This window comes from Apodemus sylvaticus, chromosome 3 (assembly GCF_947179515.1).
Source record: "Apodemus sylvaticus chromosome 3, mApoSyl1.1, whole genome shotgun sequence".
Classification (NCBI taxonomy): domain Eukaryota; kingdom Metazoa; phylum Chordata; class Mammalia; order Rodentia; family Muridae; genus Apodemus; species Apodemus sylvaticus.
Window position 1 is genome coordinate 142,970,133 of NC_067474.1, and position 6,445 is coordinate 142,976,577.

Below are 6,445 nucleotides of genomic sequence, written 5' to 3' on the forward strand. Positions count from 1 at the left end.
TGGGGGGGGGGGGGGGCGAGCGGGGTGGATATTGAGACAGAGTTTCTCTGTGTAGCCCTTGCTGCCCTGGAACTCACTCTGTAGACCAGGCTGGCCTCGAACTCAGAAATCCACCTGTCTCTGCCTCCTAAGTGCTAGGATTACAGGCATGCGCCACCACTACCCGACTAAAATAAATAAATCTTAAAAAATAAAAAATAAAAAAATAAAAAAAGCCCGGGCAGTGGTGGCACACGCCTGTAATCCCAGCATTCTGGGAGTCAGAGGCAGGCAGATTTCTGAGTTCGAGGCCAGCCTGGTCTACAGAGTGAGTTCCAGGGCAGCCAGGGCTACACAGAGAAACCCTGTCTCGAAAAAAACCAAATAAAAAAGAAAGAAAGAAAGAAAGAAAGAAAGAAAGAAAGAAAGAAAGAAAGAAAGAAAGAAAGAAAGAAAGAAAGAAAAGAAAAGAAACACCATAAGAGGACATCAGTTCCCATTACAGATGGCTGTGAGCCACCATGTGGTTGCTGGGAATTGAACTCTGGACCTTCAGAACTGCTGTCAGTGCTCTTAACCGCTGAGCCATCTCTCCAGCCTCCAAAAGAAAAATTAGAGAATTTGTTTATCATCTAAGAAGACTAGTTTCCATTTTCAGCAAGAAAAAAAAAAAGAAAGATTTAAAATGTGTATATAGGGACTGGGGTGATGACTCAATAGTTAAAACACATACGTCTCTTCCAGAGGACCCGAGTTCAATTCCAAGCACCCATGTTAGGCAGCTCACAACTGCCTGTAACTCCAGATTCAGGGGAATCCAACGTTCTGGCCCTATAGACACTTGCACTCATCTGTACATATGTAACCACACACACACACTCATACACACTTTCATATGCACACACTCATACATACACACAATTTTTTTTGAAGTAGGGTTTCTCTCTAGCCTTGGCTGTTCTAGAACTTGTTCTGTAGTCCATGCTGGCCTTGAACTTACAGAGATTCACCCGTCTTTGCCTTCTGGGTGCTGGGATTAAGGGTGTGTGCCACCTCCCAGCACACAGGTGGCATATGACCACACAGGTGTATACATTGTGATAGTTTGAATGTAAGCGGCCCCCATACACTCATATTTGAATGCTTGATCCCAGTTGGTCGATCTGTTTGGGAAGGATTGGAAGACACGGCCTTGTTGGAGGAGGTGTGTCCGTGGAGGTGGGCTTTAAGGCTTCATCATGCAGCACCAGGAAACATCAAAGCCCACACTGTTCCCAGTCCTCTCTCTCTGCCTTGTGATTGTTGTCTCAACATAAGCTCTCAGTCCTGTTCCATGGTTAGAGATGGTTATAGACCAGCCCTTTGGACTGTAAGCAAACCTCTACTTAAATGCTGTATTTTTTTGGTAAGTTGCCTTGGTCCTGGTGTCTCTTTACTGCAAGAGAACAGTAACTAAGATCTCTATATACACACAAATAAAGATAAAGAAAAAGGAAGGGCAGCATGAGTGTTCTAGGACAGCCAGGGTTACACAGAGAAACCTTATCTTGAAAAGAACAAACAAATCAAAGTATACCACGTGTGGGTGCCCAGGGAGGCCAAAAATAATGTCAGAATCCCTGGAGGTGGAGTGACAGGTGATTGTGAAACATTTGAACTATGTTAAGAGCTGAACTCTGCCCTCTAAGAGAGCAGCAGGTGCTCCTAACTGTTGAGCCATCTCTCCAGCCCCTCTCCCCTCCTATCTTCTGTCCCTCTCTCTAGTTCCTTCTGTTTGCTTGTTTTTCTAAGCAACTGCTCTACTACTGAGCTAAATCCCAATCCCATTTTCCTTTTGTTTTTGCCTTTCCTAAGAATTGAATCCAAGGGCTGGTGAGATGACTCAGTGATTAAGAGCACTGACTGCTCTTCCAAAGGTCCTGAGTTCAAATCCCAGCAACCACATGGTGGCTCACAACCATCTATAATGAGATCTGACACCCTCTTCTGGTGTCTGAAGACAGTTACAGTGTACTTACATATCATAATAACAGCCGGGCGTTGGTGGTGCATACCTGTAATCCCAGCTCTCTGGGAGGCAGAGGCAGGTGGATTTCTGAGTTTGAGGCCAGCCTGGTCTACAGAGTGAGTTCTAGGACAGCCAGGGCTACACAGAGAAACCCTGTCTCAAGAAAAACCAAATCCAAAAAATCCAATAATAATAATAATAACAATAAATAAAATCTTTAAAAAAAATAATTGAATTCAAGGGGCTAGAGAGATGGCTCAGAGGTTAAGAGCACTGGATGCTCTTCCAGAGGTCCTAGGTTCAATTCCCAGCACCCACTTGGCAGCTCACAACTGTCTGTAACTTCAGTTCCAGGGGATCTGACAGACACACATGCAGACAAAACACCAATGTACATAAAATAAAAATAAATAAATTATCTAAAAAAGAGAATTGAATTCAAGGTCTTGGCACCAAGTATATGGTCTTAGCACCATAAATATGATATATGATGTATATATATCCACACATATACAGTCTATAGTCTATATCACTATCACTCAGCTAAATATCTCTCTTCCCACTCTTCTCGTTTGGGTGTTTGGTGCCCCCAACCCCACGCCCAACCTCTGTGGCCAGGGCCTTCCTGGAATACAGCTCTTGACTTGGGGTTTTAGCAGTAAAGAGGCACGCTTGAGAATACAGAATGAGTCAGAGGAATTAGGGGCAGGGGGTCTTGCCAGGAAACCTAATGATAGGCGAATCCACAGATGAGGCACACAGGCACTAGCTGAGGCCTTTGGTAGAGGTTCGTAATCCTTGCCCAGGAGGCCCTCACTGAGAGACAAAAGCCTGATAAACAGACTCAGCTCAGGTTCCGGCTACAACTCAGTGGTGGAGCGTGTACCAGAACCTGAGTCCAGTTCTCAGAATAGCTAGGGGACTGTGGCACTATTCTGCTCTCTCTCCTCTTTCTTCCTTTATTTTCTTCAAGACAAGAGTTTCTCTGTGTAGCCCTGGCTGTTCTGGAACTCACGCTGTAGTGAGTTCTGGCTGGCCTTGAACTCACAGAAATCCACCTGCCTCAGCCTCCAGGGTGCTGGGATTAAAGGCTTGTGCCACCACCGCCCAGCTCTCTCCCCCTTCTTATTCTGCCATGTCTCCTCCTTGCAAACTCAGCCGAGGGCAGAGGTCCTCAATGATCCTGGCAGGAATCAGCTCCCGGACAAGCAGGGCAGCAGAGAGACGGAGTGGGATTGGCCAGAGAATGGCTGTGTTCCTCTTCTTGGTTTCGGCTTCGTGGACATATTCATTTGTGAAAGCACCCTCTGTGCTGGCTCAGAAAATCCTTTTCTTATCTTTCCGGGCCCAGATTACCCTGTGGACGAGGCAGTCCCAGAAGGCTCTCTCCCAGGCGGAGCCCCTGGGTGTCGCTACATGGCTTAGTCTGGTGCTCAGGCATTGCTCGCGATGCAAGCTTGCATTCTCAGGTGAAGGTTCTGGCATCTTCTACACAATGAGCTTTTTGCAGACCTGGGCCAATGAAGCCATTTGCTCTGAGACAGACCCAGCACAGGCCAAATGTCGGTGTGTGCCAAGGGACCGAGTCCCGTGACCTTGCTCACCGAATGCCCCCTGGGTGGATGCCATCTGGACACGTGTGTCTGTCTGTCTGTCCTGGTCCACAGGAACTCTGCAGTGGTGGGTAGTATGAGTCTGGCATGTGCCCAGTATAATACGTTGCCAGAATTGATGTCAATAGTGTCATCCACCCTTCTTGTCCTGCCTCCATTCAGTGATTATTTGTTAGTTTTCTTTATCATATGTGTGCGTGTGTATGTGCACATCGTGTGTGTATGGGCACAGTAGCACACGTGACACTCGTGTGGAGTTGGGTCTCTTCTTCCGCCTTTACGTGGGTTCCGGGATTAAATTCAGTAGCTAGGCTGGCTCAGCAAAGTGTCCTTACTCTGAGAGCATCTAACTGAGATTTCTATGACATGCCAGGCCTGTTGTTAGCTTCTGAGGACACAGCACTGAGTACATCACAGAGTCCCTTCCCCGGTGGGCCTTCCATCCTAGTGGAGTAAGCAGAGAACTTAGGAATTACAAATGAACACTCTTTCCAGGTGGTGGTGGCACGTACCTTTAATCCCAGCACTGGGGAGGCAGAAGCAGGTGGATCTCTGAGTCTGAGGCCAGCCTGGTCTACAGACCAGGTTCCAGGACAGCCAGGGCTACACAGACACTGTCTTGAAAAACAAAAACAGAAAACAAACAAGGGAAAAAACAAAACAAAACAAAAGAACACTATTGAGGTTTTTTTTTTGTTTTTTTGTTTTCTTTTTGTTTTTTTTTTGGTTTTTTCAAGACAGGGTTTTTCTGTGTAGCCCTGGCTGTCCTGGAACTCACTCTGTAGACCAGGCTGGCCTCGAACTCAGAAATCTGCCTGCCTCTGCCTCCCAAGTGCTGGGATTACAGGCGTGCACCACCACTGCCTGACTTTCTTTTCTTTCTTTCTTTTCTTTCTTTCTTTTCTTTCTTTTCTTTCTTTCTTTCTTTCTTTCTTTCTTTCTTTCTTTCTTTCTTTCTTTCTTTCTTTCTTTCTTTCTTTCTTTCTTTCTTTCTTTCTTTCTTTCTTTCTTTCTTTCTAGGTAGGTTTTCTTTGTGTAGCCCTGGCTGTCCTGGAACTCACTCAGTAGACCAGACTGGTCTACAGAACTCAAGAGATCTCCTTGCCTCTCCCTCCATAGTGCTGGAATTCAAAGGCTACCACGCCCGGCTTGAGATTTATATTTCTTAATTACATGTCTGTGTGTCTATGTGAGTAAGTACACAGGCCTGAGGAGGTAGGAAGTGTGGTGCCCCTCTGGAACTGTAGTTACAGGCTATACTCACAAGCTGCCTACTGTGAGTCCTGCAAACCCCCACCCCTAGCCGCTGGACCATCATTCTAGTCCCAGAAAAACCCTGGAGTTTCCTACTGTGCTACCTGCCGTGCAGAGGATGAGCAAGGCGAGGGAGCAGGGATGTGTGGATCCCATGAGGGGTGCTCCTCTCAGGAGACCACGAGGGAGCTGAGCTCTGAAGGACAGCAGAGTCTGACACAGACGGCAGCAAGGACAAAGGTCCAAGCTTGAAGGAGCTTCCGGGACTTAGTAGGGATTCAGTTTTCCACACTAGGGAGCTTCGTGGGGAGCTGCCAGGAGTTAAGGCTGCAGCCTTGGGGACACCCCTGCTGCCAGCTCTGGGCAAGGGGGCTGGAAGGGACCAGGCAGCCCCTGTGACTGCCACCCTTGCTGCCTGTTGCCTAGCACCGTGGTGGGTAAACAGCAGGCTGGCAGGCGGGCCTTGCCCTTGCCCCCTTCCTTCTCTCTGACTGACAACAGCTGCCCAGCGAGCAGCCAGAGGCCCTGCCAACATCCTCCCCTGGAATATTTCAGGGGTAAGTCAGAAAATGACCGGCTGCCTCCAGATCTCTTCTTCCAGAGACCTTACATGGGTATATTGGGTTGCTCTGGGCTTTTCTGCTTACTCCGTCTCACACTCTAGAAAAAGACACAAATACGCAGCCCAGGGAGACACTCCCAGAGAGTGCACAGCCACAGTCACACATACCTACCCCTACCCCTCAGCCGCCACACTGGCACACAGCAGCCCCGTGAGGCTCACTCTCACCCTTACACGTGGTTATACACCTGCTTCATAGTCACTGCAGCCGGTACCTCCTTCCCCCCAGGACATTCACACCCGGCACAATCACCCTGCTCTCAAATCAAGGAGCTGCATTTCCACAGGTCCAGCCAGGACAGGAAGAATGTCACACTGGGGATACAACCCTAGACCCATCATCTCCTGCTGCACACGTGGAACCTTTTTTACCAGATGTTCCCAGCTGTGGGCACATGGATCACAAGGCACGAGCTACCCAGTCCGAAGCACACGGGGCATCAGACCTCTTATTCGTCATCATCCCCTAGGATGCTCTAGGATCTGACTAAACAGTGTCTGGCTTTCTGGCCCTGGCGGCTGGGTGCACAGCATTCTTCTGCAATTGAATCAAAGCCCTCCTCCCGGACGCGGGGACTAAGTGGAAAAAAATAATCAGAGCAAGAACGCCTGGGGCCCAGGTCTGGGAAGGGGCCCAGCAGCTCTTCCTAGGGGGAGGGGGAGAGTGCCTTCAGTGTGAAAGTCTAACCCGGACACCCGAGGGCCGAAGACTTAGAGGTGGGTGCATGTCTTGAAACACAACAGAAGTGGCTGAGCAGGAGCGACAAGTGGGGCTCTCAGAGGACCCCAAGAAACCTCCCAGGGCGAGGGGAAGAGACCTGAATTAAACAGACTCCACTTCACTGCCTTAAGCCTTTCTGCAGTTCTTCCTCAGCTGTCCCCAAACGCATGGGGTGTGGAGGTTAACACCCCCTCCCTTCTCCAGCAGGCGCCCTGCCCCACCCCTTCACGACAGCTGCGGGCCACCAA